We start from the raw sequence: 14944 nt of genomic DNA, 5'->3' as shown, positions 1-14944 counted from the left end.
ATGGGCATGGTGCTCCTGCCCTCTCATCTCTCATCGCTGCCAGCCCTGGCTGTCCAGGGCACCCCTCTCACCTCTCAGCACCTCCTGTGCTAAGTGGTACCTCTGACATTGCAGATCCTGCTAGTTTCCATTCTAGCAGCAACAGAGCCCCAAAGGGCTTGGGGGCAGCGCCACCTGCAGGTCACTTGTGGAATTTCAGTTCTCCGTCCGGCCTTTTACTGACAACTACCAAGCTGGACCTGAAGAAAGGAAACAGGCATTTAATTTTTGTTTTGTTTTGTTTTGTCGTTATGGAGTTATTTTTAAAACAAACTATTTCAGAATAATTTTAGTTTTTTTAATTTTAAGGTTATTTATTTATACAAGCACTGGGTACAGTCAGAAGCACAGGAGGGTGAGAGAATTCACCAGAGCCAGAGCGGGGAGCAGAACAGGCAGAAGGACCAAAGCACACTGCTGAGGGGAGCAGCGGGCGGCAGGAGAGGTCTGCGCGCCATGTGGGACCCTCGCCTGGTGGCCGGGGATCGAACCAGTGCTGCAGAGGCTGTGGGCAGCTTTGCAACCCAGAGCTCAACCACTGTGCCACCCGGGAGGCCCCAGAATAATTTTAGATTTTTCGGGCCTGCCCTTCATTGCAGATGCCCGCAAACACTCACCTCTCTGGAACTGAAGTGTCACGTTTTCCTTCCAGGAAGCAGGCATTTGGCTCCTGACCTCGGTGTGGACGGCAGCAGGGCCTGGGACGCAGGTCAGTAGCGTGTTGCTTTCCTCTGTCCGCGCGCGAGCTTGCCCCGGCGTCCGTCATTCCCAGACAGAGTTAAGAGCTTGTTTACTGTGACGCTCACGGGGTTCCCTGCCGGACATGGTGCAGCCTCTAGCCTTGCTCCCTTCTCAGGTCTGTCCTGTCCGCCAGAGCGCATGGAGGTGATGGGGCCTCCCAGATCACCTGCAGCAGTGGGGCGAGGCCGGCTCCAGCCCCAGGACGGGGGCAGTGGAGAGTAAGAAAGTGCACTATGGGCTTTTTGGCTTTTTAGCTAAAAAGCCACCCTAAGGAGGCATCACTGGGATGCTGTGGTCCTTTGCGCCCCCCCGACCCCCTGTTGTGGCCGCTGTCAGTGGCCATCGCCAAGGTTAGAGCTAAGTGACTGGATGTGGTGAATAAAGCCCAGTGCCCACCCTGGTGGATCTAGAAGCTGCAGTGGGCACAGGAATATTCCTTTGTAATAAGATGCTGACCTCTTAACTCTTGTCTGTTTAGCTCTTTTTTCTTTTTAAAGATTTATTTGTTTATGCATACAAGAACTGGGGTATAGTTCTTGTATACCCAGAGGTGCAGGTGTGTGTGTGTGTTTGTGTGTGTGTGTGTGTGTGTGTGTGTGTGTGTGAGGATTCACCAGAGACAGAGTGGGGAACAGAACCGGCATAGCTACTGAAATACACTGCTGAAGGGAGCAGCGGGTGGGTCAGGAGAGGTCTGCTGTGCCATGTGTGTAGCTCCCTGGCTGGCAGGGAAGCAAACTCATGCTGCAGAGGCGGTGGACAGCTTCACAGTGCTGTGCTTAGCTCCTTGCGCCACCAGGGAGGCCTTTTTAGCTCTGTCTTATTCCCCAAGGTCTTTGGAGTGCCTTTTTTTTTTTTTAAAGATTTATTTATTTATTTATACAAGCACTGGGTACAATCAGAAGCGTGGGAGGGTGAGAGAATTCACCAGAGCCAGAGTGGGGAACAGAATAGACAGACCGATGAAATACACTGCTGAGGGGAGCAGCGGGCGCGGCAGGAGAGGTCTGTGCGCCATATGAGACCCTCGCTGGCAGCCGGCGATCGAACTGGTGCTGCAGAGGCTGTGGGCAGCTTCGCAGCCCAGCGTTCAACTGCTGTGCCACCAGGGGAGGCCCTGGAGTGCCTTTTATAAGGTGGGCGGAACAAATAACAAAAATAAGTTCGAGATGGCTACGTCTACATCTGCTGTATTTTTTCCTAGCAAAAATTCTGATGGAACTTTGATTAGGATTATATTTTATTTATCTTAAATAACTTGGAGGGAGATTTGATGTCTTTATAACGTTGGAGCTTCCCATCCGGTGTGTGGGTATAAAAGAAAAGAAGTTAGGCCCTTCTAACATGTTTTGTGTCGACCCCAGAAACAACACCACACGATTCCATTCAGGTGAAATTTCTAGAACATTTCTGTAGGTGGCTAGTGTTGGACAGAGGCTGGGGCGGGGATGGGGAGTAGCTGTGCTAGAAACCTTCTGCGCTGAAGTTCAAGATAAGAGACCAAAAGCTGAGATTGGAGCCCTGGTAAGTTTACCTCCCAAACAAGGTGAAAGTTGATTCTGTTTCCCCAAGTTGCTGATCTGCAGGTGTGTGTGTGTGTGTGTGTGTGTGTGTGTGTGTGTGTGTGAGTGAGAGAGAAAGAGAGAGAGAGAAAGTGTGTGTGTATGTGTGTGTGTGTGCAGCGTGCTGGACAAGTAAGTCCTTGGGTGTCAACCTCAGACTGACTGTCTATAAAAAGAAACTAAATACAACACAGGAGAGGCAAAGTCACCACGCCTGTCCCCACCAGGTGAAGACCTTGGCTGACATCCGTGGGGTGCTCTGTGAACTACATTCACACCTGTGATTGTAGATAAGTGAGATTTTTTTCAATGTGATCCTGTCGCTTGATGGGTATCTCCCCTTGTCAACAAACCTACATTTCTATGTCCTGTCCTCACACTTGATAAACATTCCACCTCACAGGGGAATGGCAATTCACTTCTTCAAAAGTAATTTACAGTTGGCTTAGTGAGTCTCCCATTGGTGGGCTTTGTGGGTGTTTATTTTCTTTTCCTCTTCTTTGTTTTTGTTGGTTTGCTTGCTGTGCTGTGGGATGATGACCTGGGGCAAACTCTCTATCATGGGGGGTCAATTTCTGCAAGTAGGTTTGTGGGGGGGTGTGTTTAAATCGGGGTGTTCTCATTTACATTTTTGACATCCAGTCTCATGACTTCCAGAAATGCACCATTTCCCCTCTCGGCTCATTTCCACACCCACCTGACTAGTTGTATGTCTTTGCCCACCTACAAGCCAGGGCATTTACGGGGCTGCTGCTTAGCCTCCTCGGTTACTGGGCAGACTGCTTTTTCTCTCGGGTGCTCTCTGTGGGCTGCCTGACTGAGGTCTTTTCGGGCCTCGCTATTTGGGTTCTTCTCTCACTGGTTGGTGGAACTTCCTCTATTTCTGCACTTCTCAGACACTGCCTGGTATTTGCCACGTAGGCTGTGAATATTCTACTGAGCAATAGGGGATTTTTAGCTATTCTGTGTCCCCACGCCCCGCTCTGGGCTCCGTACGGCATGCTTCCAGATCGTGAGACTGTAGAGAACAATTCACCAGTTGTTCAGATGGAATGTTTTACACTTAAATCTTTGCGCCATATGAAATTTAACTGTGTTAGTGGGTCTCAGCTGGGGATGAGTCTGATGTCCCTGGGTGGGGACATTTGGGGCTGTCAGATGGGGTGCTGCTAGCATGGAGTGGGCCAGGGATCTGCTTAACATTCCATCATACCCAGGATGGTTCCCCACTGAGAGTGACTGGGCCTGATGTCAACAGGCAGTGGGAGAGACCCTGTTGGAAGGGGCCAGATTTATTCAGTGGGCTGGTACCATGGAGGGTCTTGTGGGGTTCTCTTTTACCAAGGAGCCTTGTTTCTCCTGTAGGGGTGCCCTGAAGTGGGTAATGGCAGGCTTTCCCCGATCATCTCTCAGTTAATAGTCTCCCTGAACACATCCTGTGTGCCAGGCACTGTTAGCTCTGCCGAGGTGCTTACACACTGCTCCCTAACAATATATGGGGGTGCTTTGGCACACACCTTCCCCAGACGGGAGGAGATGAAGGCGCTGAGACCTTGACCAGGTCTCCCACTGCTGAGTGGCCACCTCTCAGGAGAGCCGGCATGTCCCTGAGCCAGGGTCGCCCATCTTGACAGCAGAACTAGTGCTCTGGTTCTTCAAACACCAGCATTGCTCTGAATTTCTGCAGACACGGAGCTAGCGATGATGCAGGAGTTGGGCATTTGCAGGAATTTGCTTCTGGAATGTTGGGGACATTTGCCAGAATGCTGCTGTTCTCACTGACAACCACTAGGGGGCAGAAAAGGTACACGATGCTGTCCAGTGGTGCCCAGCCTTCATGGGGGAGGGGGCGCATCGGGTGGAGATGCAGGTAGGTGCAGGTGGGCATCCCAGGTGTCTTCAATCTGGCTGTGACCCTTCTTGGAGGCCTATGAACAACCCATCCCCATTCTCTGGAGTGTTTCAGTTCAGCACCAAGCATCCCAAGGTCCCCCTGTCCCTCTCAGCCCCCTCCTTGCTTGCTGCTTGGAACCAGCATCTGCGAGTCAGCCCCTTCTGTCAGGCAGAGAAGGGAGGCAGAGAGCATGAACTCTGGGATCTTGGGGGACTTGGTGTTCACACCTACCAACCCCATCCTGGATCTGACATGACCCAGTGGCCAGAGCAGAGGCTGCACCAGGGAAGCGAATACGAATGGGTGTGGGAGTCTGGCTGTACATCCCCCCACCCCCAAGCACAGGGTCTTGTTTCTGGGACTCCCCCTCTCCCATCCCTGAAGCCATGACTGGGTTCTACCCCAGGCCAACCCCACAAAGCCTCTCCTTTGGGAGTAACCTAAATGACTGATCTCAGCGCCCCTCAGGTCTCTGCGTGTAGAATTGCCCCAGTGTCCCCTGAAGCCCCCACTGTCTTTGGGTGTGGCTTCCGCCTTGGGTACAGACATGGAGGTGGTTACTGCCTGGCCCTACAGCATCAGGAGCAGACCCCCTCCCCCCACCCCAGACACTGACACGTTTCCATGGGGCGGATCTTCCCTTGTCCTGGAGCTCTGGGGGTGCTGGGACTTCAGCAGGTTAATTCTGGCCTTGTGGAGCGGCACATGAGCGTCCCTTGGGAACAACTGTGGTGAGACAGGCTGTCCCTTTCACCCGAGGGGGTCACCCGAGCGCCTCTCCGGGCTGTCGTGGTGCTGGCCTTCCTCCGGACGTGACCTTGTGTCTAGAGCTGCCCTGTCCAGTATGGCAGCCGTTGGGCACCTGGGTGGAGTGTCACTTTGCATATATTGGGCTAAATCAGTGACTCTTAGAGAGGAAGCCCGCCCTCAGGGGATGCTGGGTAAGGTCTGGGGACACCGGGGCCTGTCATGTTGTGGAGGGGGCTCCTCGCATTGAGTAGGCTGCAGCCAGGGGTGCTGATCAACACCCCATAGTGCTCAGAAGGGCCCCCACAGAGAGTGACCCCATGTCGAAGCCCCCACATCCAGTGCAGAGGGGAGGGACCTGCATTTCTCCAGCCTCCTTGCTCATGGTGTAGGAAATCTGTGGCCTACAAACACAGTGTGTTTTCCTGCTGGCTCCTTGTTCTCCTGGGAGCTTTCGAGCATTCCTGCTGAAAGCGTTGCTGGAGCCTTTTATCTCGAGAGGGTGGCTCTTGTGCCGGGAGCAAACTCCAACGCCAGCATGCAAAGCACAGTGAGTTTCTTTTTCCCTGGTTGGTCACTCGCCTTAAATCTGCCCTGGGCATGTTGAAATTCACATTATTATCAGTTCTTTCTCTGGACAAGTTGTTCTCCTGAAAGAACTGCCAAAACATACAGTCAAAACCTTAAAATGTTCTGCTCACAGAGGGTCACAGTCTTCTGCTGCCTTCCCCACAGAAAACATACACGGTGCATATGTAATTACCCGGCGCTGCTCTGGACTTGCTCAGGGGCCCTGCTTCAGCCCACGATGCCCCAGACCCCCTCCCCTGCAGACTCCACCCTGGAGATCACCCTGGAGCCCAGGACACAGGCAGCTTTCCAAGGCCCAGGGGCCTCCCACATGCATACTTGACCCCTACCCCAGGCTTCCACCTGAGGTGATCCTGTCTCCAGGGGACACTGGGTGTTGCCTGGGACATCTGTGGTTGTCACAGCTGGGATGGCTCCTGGCATCAAGTGGGTGGAGGCCAGGATTGCTGCTCAATGTCCCACAGCGCCCAGGATGTCCTCTTCCCAAGCCCCCCTTCCCCGGCTCCAAGGAAGACTGGGTTCTGATGTCAGCAGTGCCCAGGGAGAGAGTCCTGCAATAGTTATTCAGGAAAAAATTGAGTTTGGTCCCTACTCATGCTAGTAAATTCCTGATGGGGCAGATGGTGTAAACCAGAGTGGGCTCCTGGTATTTGGGAGTCAGCTCTTCTGTTCCCCGAACTCAGTGCAGTACCCCAGAACCTTAGGAGGTCAGATGATGATGAAATGCAGTTTCCTGATGTCAGTGGGAACCCCTAATCCTTAGGGGACACTGAGTAACATCTGAGGACATCTGCGGCCATCACAACCGGGGGGTGCCCCTGGCATGCTGCAGTGCCCATGACACCCCCACAACCAGGAACGACCTGGTTTCAAGTGCCACAGTGCTGAGGGGGAGACCCAGGATCCTTGCTTCAGGGTGAACTCCAGCATTTTCTTACTCTCTATCTTGTGCCATCACTGTATGTCCCACCCACACCCCTGTAAACACACCCACTGTAGGGGACCCTGCGGGCTAGGGTACAGCAGGAGCTTCTCAGCTAATCCCCTTGTGCACTGGTTAGCACCACCACCCAGTTTTATCAGTTTGAAAATTGAGGCCCGGAAGTGTTTTCGTACAAGGCCACCGAGGAGGGGATCCGCTGGTGGGGCAGTGGGACCTGAACAGCCCAGGTGGCCACAGGGCAGCAGACCCTCCACATGGCAATGTGTGCCTGTTGCTAGGCAACCACTCTTGGGCAGCCTCCCTGGGGTGGGGACAATGCCACACAGAACCCGGCAGGGAGGGCAGGGAGCTGTGCTGGAGAGGGTGCTCCCTCCCACCAGAGTGACGGTTGCTAGGTCAACCTTCAGGTCATCTTGAAGGTCAGAGGTTGACATGCACTGAGGAAGGCAGCCCGGCAGGTTGGCTTGGCCCAGGGTGGAGGGGCAGGACCTCGGAGCCCCCATGTGTGGGGAGATAGGAAAGTCCCCGGGTGTCTTGGCCTGACAGCACAGTGTCTCAGCTGGCCATCACTGTGTGACAAGTCACCCCAAGTGTGCCAGCTTAAGCCCCACTTGTCCATTGGCCCCTGGCTCTGCAGGATGAGGCCTGTCCGCAGCGCAGCTGCTCCTGCTCCCTGCCTCACCTGGTGTGGCCGTGGCCAAGTTCTCACCCCAGGCTGCCGGGGGCGGGACCCACTTCCAGACTGACCTGCTGACCCAGACTGTTGGCAGAAGCCAGTGATTGTTGGAGTAAGGTTCCCAGATTCTTCTTAGCTGGAGTAGGGACAATTCTTAGCTCTGTGCAGCCACTCTTAGGCCTTTCCCAGCCTGTGACCTTCTCCGTACGTCAGTCCCACCTGCCCGGTGACTCCCCTTCTGATTACTCACGGCAACTGTGTGCAGGATGTGTTTTGACACCTTACTGCCATCCTCCAAATCCCTTCCTCCCTACAGAAGTCCTAACCAGGGGGACGGTGTGATCATGTTCACGGGACCTGCCCACACTGGGGTGGGGTTACCAGCCGTGTTCAGCAGGGGGCAGGATGTGGGGGCTCTCAGGATCCTGGTGGCCACAAAGGGGAAGAAGGGTCCAGCAGAGACACAGCCAGCCTTGAGCCTCAACCTGGGTCCAGCAGTGGTACCTCCGCCCTCTGATCTGACGTCTCCTTGCAGGGGGTGTTGCCAGGGCTCTGGGGGAGGGGCAGGGCTGGGCAAGATGTGTGAAGAATGCTTGGCATGCTCAGTCCCAGTTACATACAAACATGCCCAAAAGCTTTCACCTAATTATGAAAAAACACCTCTATTTTTAAAGAATTGCAGATTCACAGGAAGTTGCAAAATCATACAGCGTGATCTCCTGCACCCACCCAGCCCCCGCAGCTCCCCCCCAGTGGTGGCATCTCACGTAACTATGAGAGAAAAACGGGAAGTTTGCGTGGGGCCAGGTGCGTGCAGGCTGCTGTGCTGTTTGTCACAGGTGCAGCAGATTCGGCTGATGTGGGAGCGTGCAGGACCCCACATCCCTGCGGTGGGGAGAGCTTCTCACACCTAATCCTGCAGTGCCCTGCTCCCACAGATGCCAAGTTGGGGTTAGGGTGTGTGTTTATTGCCACAACAAAGCGGTGGGGGTGAGGGGGGTCAGAAACAGTCAAGACAGAAAGACAGAGGCAGGGGGAGAGAGAGCTCATCAGGAGGTGCAAACAGACAGCCCCAGGCCTCCAGGAGCCAAGGGCAGCCCCACCCAGCAGCCAGCAAGAAGGTGGGGACCCCATCCCACAGCCACAGGCAAGATGCCTTTTCCCACCATCTGAGTGAGCTTGAAAAGGGCCCCGAGCTCCAGGTGAGAGCACAGCCCCGTCAATCCCTTAAAAGCAGCCGGGAGCCCCGGGGTGGAAGGCCGGGGTGCACCCTGCCTCCCGACAGAGAACCCAAGAGGGGACCGTTGTTTCCACCTCTGGGTTTGGCCACTTAGCCAACAGGCACAGCCTGAACCCCAAACAATCTCCTTTAATTAGACACGATCATGTCCATCTCACAGAGGAGAAAACAGCTGCCCAGGGAGGCCGGGCAACTGGCCCGGGGCACTTGGTGACCTTGCAACGTTCTCATTAGCTGTGCGTGTCCCCAGCCTGGGCCCTGCTCTCCCTGAGGCGGGCTGTCCAACACCTCCAGATATTTAGTGAGTGAGTGACAGAAGGGAGGGGTGAATCCCTGGGATAAATCCTCACCTGACCTCCAGGACAGAAGTGATGCGTTGTCGGGGACAGTGAACGGAACCCCAAGAACGTCATTGTCTCCTGAAAGGAGTAGGATCACCTGCAGCTCCGAGGCTGAGTCATCGGTGCCGAAGCCCGAGCTGATTCGCCTCCTGGGGTGTGACACTCCTTCCCTGGCTCCCTGCCCTGCTCCTGCTGGCTCGCAGCTCTGCCACTTGAGAGGCAGTTCTGGGAGCAGCACCGTATGAGCCTCAGGAGACTCAACGGCCAGGAGCAGCGGGAGGGACAGAGCAGGCTGGCGGGGCTCCCGCGCGGTGTTTACAATACTCAGGCTGCCAGCTGCGGTGCCCCTACAGGCACCAGGGCTTGGGGTGAGCACAGCATGCAGAGCAGGCGGGAGGACAGCCCGGGGACTGGGGGCTGGCAAACCCTTAGCAGGTGCCCTGTGTCTGTGTTTCAGGGGGTTGAGCTGATCATTCCACTCTGGGATCTCCCCCCGTGTGCCCCCCTGCACTTTGGGCTTCAGGCCTGGTCATCTCTGGGAGCCTGTCTGGGGCACTATGGAGTGTGGAATAGCATCCCTGCCCCCACCCACTCCATGCCAGGAGCACCCCAGCCATGACCACCACAGATGTCCCCGCACTTTGCCCAGGTGAGACGTGTGATGATGACCACACTGCTTGAGATAGACGGCAGGTACTCACCCCGGGGTCTATCTGGGCCCTCTGGGAGGCCTTCCTGGAGGAGGTGACGTCTGAGTGAGGCTGACAATGCCCTGGGGCTGACAGGTGGTGGAGCATGTGTGCCGGAGCAGAGGCGGGAGAGGGAGCAGGAGGCCACAGGCACAGGCAGCTCCCCGGGGCCGGGGAGCTGAAGTGAGTTAGAGCCCCACCCCTGACAGTCAGTTGACTGAGGCCAACCTCCTTGTTTCCAGATTAGGAGACAAGGTGGAGAGAAGGTGAGGGTGCCCAGTCACCCCCAGTGGTGGTGGGCAGAGTCCCAGTGGGTTCAGGCCTGCTTCTACAACGCCCCGACTCAGCCAGGTTTGCTGTGGGGAAGCCACCCCACTGCCCACAGCCTCCCGCCGCTCCAAGGCCCCAGTCAGACACCCGCTCCCAGCTCAGTTTCTCTCTGGTAAGATCTGGGGTGCTGAGTGCCCCTGATGCCCAGGGGTGCTCACGAATTAATGAAATGGGTCCTGCTGTCCCAGTGACCTCCCCCTTGACTGTGGGCAAGAAAGTAACATGTCCTGTAGCTAGAATGCAGAGCTCCTGGAAAGCAGCCCACAGGACCCTCACGCCCCAACCCCCAGGAAGAGCTGCTGGGGACCCCCGCCCCACATCCAGGGTAGGGGAGACAGCTGTGTCCTCAGTGGGCCTTGTCTTCCTGTTCTTGGGCAGGGACAGCTTGGCCCGTGGAAGGGGCCTGTCCATGACCACTAAAGCCCTGGGGGCGATGGCTGGGGTGGGGAGGTGGGTGCTGGGTTTCCTCATCCCCTCTCTCTACCACACCCCCTCCCCTGGAATCATCCAGAAAGGTTGGTTAACCTGCTCTTCTGGATCCAGAAAATTCAGATTCGCTTGGCCATCTCCAGGGGGAGCAGGCGCTGTGGCTGGGAATGCTCCCCTGAGTGAGAGGCACACGTGACCTCGTATGCCCAAGGGCTGTGCTGCTGCACACGCACCTCCAGGGCAGAGGCAGGGCTGTGAGCATCTGGCCGTTCGTTTTTTTATTATTAACTGTAGTAAAATACACAGACACTAAAATACACAGTGGCATTGAGCACGCCCATTGTTGAGCAGCCGTCCCTGCCCTCCAGCTCTAGAACTTTCTCATCTTCCCAAACTGGAGCTCTGTCCCCATCACACTCACCCCCACCCCCGGCACCCCCATCTACTCCTGTCCCTGTGGCTGTTGCTCCTCTGGGCCCTCCTGCGAGTGAATCACTCAGCGCGTCCTTTTGTGTCTGGCTTAGTTCACTGAGCATCACGTTCCCCGGGGCCATCCACACTGTGGTTTTCAGAACTTCCTTCCTTCTCAAGACTGAGTGATCTTCCGTGGCCTGCAGGACCACACTGTGCGCAGCTTTTGGCCTGTCCATAGACACATGGTTGCTTCACCCCTCGATTGCTGTGAACCATGCTGCTGTGGATACTGGTGTGCAAATATCTGTTCTCATTTCTGCTTTATTTCTTTGGGCTATGAAATACCAAATTTCAGGTGTTCTGGTTCAACACCTGGATGCCAGCCTGCAGGGGGATGGCCAGGTCTGAGCTGTGGAATCAGGTACCCAGGCCAGGCCCTGGCTCCCCTCCCCCAACCACACGTGGGCCCACAAACCTAGAGGAAGAAAAACATGTTTTACACAAATAAGTAGGCCCCTCCCCTTGAGGCACAATGGCATCAGGTGGAGACAAAGCCTCTGCACCACCCTTGCTTCCAGTGCTTGGCCCCTCTCCTGGGGCAGCTGCTGTTGCTGGCTTCTGGGTCTTTCTCTAGGTGTGCCCACGCCCTGGGCGTGGTCTCTGACAGTTCATTTTGCTGGGTTCAGTTGTCGGGGTTGGGTGAGCGTGGTTTTGGGGTTCCTCTGAGAATGGTTTCAGCACAATCTCCATTCAGCTGCTCTACAGTTTTATTAAGGAAAAAGACAAAAAGGATGTTTGCATAGATGCGAACAAAGGTCCTTTGGAAGGGCAGGCTAATGAGAGACGCCTGCAGGCACAGGTGGGCCTCTCAGGGCAAGACCTGCATTTCGCCAGAGCGAGGGTGTCCTACAGCGCTCTGCCATGGAATTGCTTGTGGACTTCATTGCCTTCCGGTCAGGTTGGGTTGGTTTTCTGTAACTGATGATCGTCTCTGCCCCCACCCCCGATTCCTGGAAGCTTCCATGGCCGGTTTTATCACTTATTAATCATCCCTAACCCACCTCGGGTTTTCGACCTTGTGAAGCTTCCATCCTAACTTTTTGCTTAAAGCTTCCACCATAGTCATGCACGTTGTATGAGCTATTTAAAAAAAAAAAAAAGCAGTTTAAAGGGGAGGGACCATTAGGTCTGCAGATCTGTGTGTGTGCAGCCCTGGGCATGCTGCGGTGGGGGGGGGGGGGCACCATCCCACAGACCTGCCCCCAGTTGATGGGAATAATTAATTCACACGTGTGGACGAATGATTGTGCCCCCCCACACACACCAATTCATGTGTTGAAGCCCCAATCCCTTATGGGATGGCATTTGGAGGGGGGCCTTTGGGCATGATTGGGATAGATGAGGTCATGAGGTGGGGTCCCCATGGGATTAGTGCCCTTATAATGAGAAGGAGAGGCCGGCGCTCCCCACTGCTGTGCTGGGGAGAAGGCAAAGTCTGCGGGTCACAAGGAACAGACCATGCTGGCAACTTTTTAAAAATTTATTTATGCATACAAGAGCTGGGGTGCAGGCCAGAGGTGCAGGAGGTGAGAGGATTCACCAGAGACAGAGTGGGGAACAGAACAGGCAGACTGACTGAAATACACTGCTGAGGGGAGCAGCGGGCGAGTCAGGAGAGGGCTGCTGCGACATGTGGGTCAGCTGGGCATCGAATTCATGCTGCAGTGGCTGGTAATATCTTGATAGAGCTGTCTTTAACCCCCATGCCACCAGGGAGGCCCAAATTTGATCGTGGATTTCAGCCTCCGGAAATGTGAGGCATGGATGTCTGTGGTTTCAGTCTCCTGGTCTGTGAAGTCCTGTGATGGCAGCCAGGCTGGGCTAATATGGTTCATCACAGAAGTTGTAAGAAGAGATGCAATCTGGGAAAGACACACTGTGACAGTCACTCAGCAGCAGTGTGGCTGTTTGCAAGGACACGGGCGAGGCTGACCCCTTGGTAATCAGAGTGGTGTTTGAAGGCAGGTGGGTTAAATTGACTCCTCAATAAAGTGAGTGTGGGGAGCAGGGACTGGGCCACATCAGGTCTTGGGGTGGCCAAAACAGAGCACTGCACAGGGAGCATCTCAAAGCCGTTGAGATTTATCTCCTGCTCCTGGAGTTGAGGAGTTGGAGATCAAGGCATGGCCGGCTGAGCTCCCTCTTGAGGCTCCAGGGAAGGGTCCTTCCTGCCTCTCGCAGCCTCTGGTGCTTTCCAGAAATCCTCGGGTCCTGCCGGTGGGCTCAGCACTCCAGGCTTGGTGTCCTCACGTGGCCTCTGCCGTGTGTCTCTCCTTCTTATGAGGACAGTCACTGCCTTTGAGCCCAGCCCACTCTGGTGTGACCTCATCCTCATTTAACTAATGGCTTCAGCACCAACCCTATTTCCAAATAAGGTCACCGTGTCAGTGTCTCAGGCTGCCTGAACAGCACCCAGACTGGCAGCTCAAACAACAGACGTTTCTTCTCTCCAGTTCTGGAGGCTGGAAGCCCCAAATCAAGGTGTTGGCAGGGCCGGTTCCTCCTGGGGCCTCTCTCCTTGGCTGTGGACACCGACTTCTCCCTGTGTCCTTACCTGGTCTCCCTGTGCGGGTCTGCTCCTAGCCTCCTGCGCTTGCCAGACCACTCTCCTGGACTAGCCCACCCGAACAGCGTCATTAACTACTGATTAATCCAATTAAGTCCCTCATTAAAGATCCTATCTCCAAGTGCAGTCACATTCTGAGATTCTGGGGATCAGGGCTTCAACATGGGGATCTGGGGTCACAATTGAGCTCATTCAAGTCACCTTTGGAGGTTTGGGTAGATGAGTTTTGTGGGGGAGATTTTTCAATCACTTTTTAAGAGGCAGGTTGAATTCAGTCCTGAGTAGGGGGCGTGTGGGAGGAAACAACAGATGGGACATTCACGGAGGGGTTGCTGCAGGAGTAAGGATCTTGGCCAGGCCCGGGGTTGTGCAAGCTGAGTTTGAGTCTTTCTGTCCAGATGCAGCTGCTGACCTTGGGAGTCCTCCGCCCAGAGGGCTTTCCCTTCTTTTATAAACAAACTGGAGCTCAGCTGGGGGAGGTTACCCAAGGTCACAGCAGCCATGAGTGTAGACCAGACGCAAACTGGGTTTCTGCACACCACCAACTGCCAGCTAGGGGTGCCAGTGGCACAAGGACACCCCCCGACTCCTCCCAGGGGTCTGACATCGTGGCCCTAAGAAGCCCACCAACGGCTGGGACATTTCCCTGAAATCGCTTCTCTGTTGATTTTTTTTTTTAATAAGTTTTTTTTTTTATAGAGGCATGTTATTTATTTATTTGTTTGTTTGTTTGTTTTGTTTATACATGCACTGGGTCCAGTCAGAAGCGCGGGAGGGTGAGAGAATTCACCAGAGCCAGAGCGGGGAGCAGAGCAGGCAGAAGGACCGAAGTACACTGCTGAGGGGAGCAGCGGGCGGCAGGAGAGGTCTGCGCGCCATGTGGGACCCTCCTCCCGTGGCCGGGGAGCAGCCGGGGATCAAACCGGCGCCGCAGAGGCTACGGGCAGCTTCGCAACCCAGCGCTCAACCGCTGCGCCACCGGGGAGGCCCTCTCTGTTGATTTTAATAGCTTGAAAGCGTCGCGTTCTTATTGGAGGTCTTTCCTGTTTGCTGGGGTAGGAGCCGATCCTGAGTTTCCCCCTTTCTAGCATGTTGAACGTGTGTCTTCAGCGACTCCTGCGGTACCCAGTGTGTGGCCCCGGCTCTGGGTGTGCGATGGGAGAAGCTAGGGAGAAGCTAGCTCCCTGCATATAAGGATGAAACAGGATGCTCTAAGCAGCCAAAGCACAGGGGTGCTGGCACTTTTTCTTATTTCTCAAGTTAAAATTTTTTTTTAATTATTGAGATTTAATTCACACAATATACAGTTTTCTCCCTTTAAAGTGTATAATTCAGGGCCTCCCCGGTGGCGCAGCGGTTGAGCGCTGGGTTGCGAAGCTGCCCACGGCCTCTGCAGCGCCGGTTCGATCCCCGGCTGCTCCCCGGCCACGGGAGGAGGGTCCCACATGGCGCGCAGACCTCTCCTGCCACCCGCTGCTCCCCTCAGTAGTGTACTTCGGTCCTTCTGCCTGCTCTGCTCCCCGCTCTGGCTCTGGTGAATTCTCTCACCCTCCCGCGCTTCTGACTGTACCCAGTGCTTGTATGTACAAACAAACAAATAAATAAATAAATCTTTAAAAAAATAATAAATAAAGTGTATAATTCAGTGTGTTTTAGTACATTTACATAGTTGTGCAACCATA

The 14944-nt window shown here is 54.9% G+C and overlaps 1 protein-coding gene across 1 annotated transcript in view; it reads left to right on the top strand.

The window, feature by feature from the left end:
* The window catches only part of GNG7 (G protein subunit gamma 7), a 134499-nt gene that overhangs the window by 39768 nt on the left and 79787 nt on the right, over positions 1–14944 (top strand). Inside the window, exon 2 of the mRNA XM_037505021.2 lies at positions 692–748. The gene's annotated coding sequence lies outside the window, so the exon portion shown is untranslated. The remainder of the gene's footprint in view (positions 1–691; positions 749–14944) is intronic.

This window comes from Talpa occidentalis, unplaced genomic scaffold, assembly GCF_014898055.3.
Source record: "Talpa occidentalis isolate TD23 unplaced genomic scaffold, MPIMG_talOcc4v2.1 talOcc4.12, whole genome shotgun sequence".
Classification (NCBI taxonomy): domain Eukaryota; kingdom Metazoa; phylum Chordata; class Mammalia; order Eulipotyphla; family Talpidae; genus Talpa; species Talpa occidentalis.
Note: the sequence above shows the minus strand (reverse complement) of the source record. Positions and strands in the feature narration are given on the sequence as shown.